The sequence below is a fragment of the Sinocyclocheilus grahami genome, unplaced genomic scaffold, assembly GCF_001515645.1.
Source record: "Sinocyclocheilus grahami isolate Dianchi unplaced genomic scaffold, SAMN03320097.WGS_v1.1 scaffold13299.1, whole genome shotgun sequence".
Lineage (NCBI taxonomy): Eukaryota > Metazoa > Chordata > Actinopteri > Cypriniformes > Cyprinidae > Sinocyclocheilus > Sinocyclocheilus grahami.
In genome coordinates, this window is record NW_015514833.1 from 21,771 (window position 1) to 22,354 (window position 584).

Genomic DNA, 584 nt, shown 5'->3' on the forward strand with positions numbered 1-584 from the left:
GTCATAGTATACTAATCTTTTCTGTGTAAAGTTATATACATTTTCACAGCTTTGTTTCACATGCACTCCAAGCACTTGCGCTACTTCCGACAACAGGACTAATGGATTTGGAACGTCTGCTTTTAAGCGTCCAGTGTAGACAGCCTCAAGCTGTAACAGTGTAACACCAATTGTTGTCCTTTTTTGATGAATGAGGGACAAGATGAAGTAATCAACACTATACCACAAATCTCATTAGTTGAGGTAACTGGTACTGAACCCAGAATATTCCTTTAATTAATGCATGATGCTGTCTAAAGCAAGGTTATCCTCACAGGATATAGATAATTTTTTACTGTTATCCTAAATATGTCTCTTTTTCACAGATTATACAGCCTTATTGTCCTCCCCTACCTGCACACTTTGGGTTGGGACATTCGCTAGCCAGGTTTAAATAATGGATCAGATTGGACGGTAGGTCACACGAGCTGAACGGGAGGTTCTGGGACTTGATGGTGCGTCCTGCCAGCTCCATCAGGGATGGAGGGTCGTAGGTCATATCCTTGATGAAGCGCACAACAAGAGGGTTTCCACGCAGACTGAGC

At 42.5% G+C, this 584-nt stretch overlaps 1 protein-coding gene across 1 annotated transcript in view; it reads right to left on the reverse strand.

Annotated features, from left to right (window-relative positions):
- LOC107578984 (leucine-rich repeat-containing protein 58-like) overlaps nt 1-584 on the reverse strand; it is a gene marked incomplete at its 3' end in the record, with an annotated part of 22,309 nt that overhangs the window by 19,645 nt on the left and 2,080 nt on the right. The gene's annotated exons all lie outside the window — the stretch shown is intronic.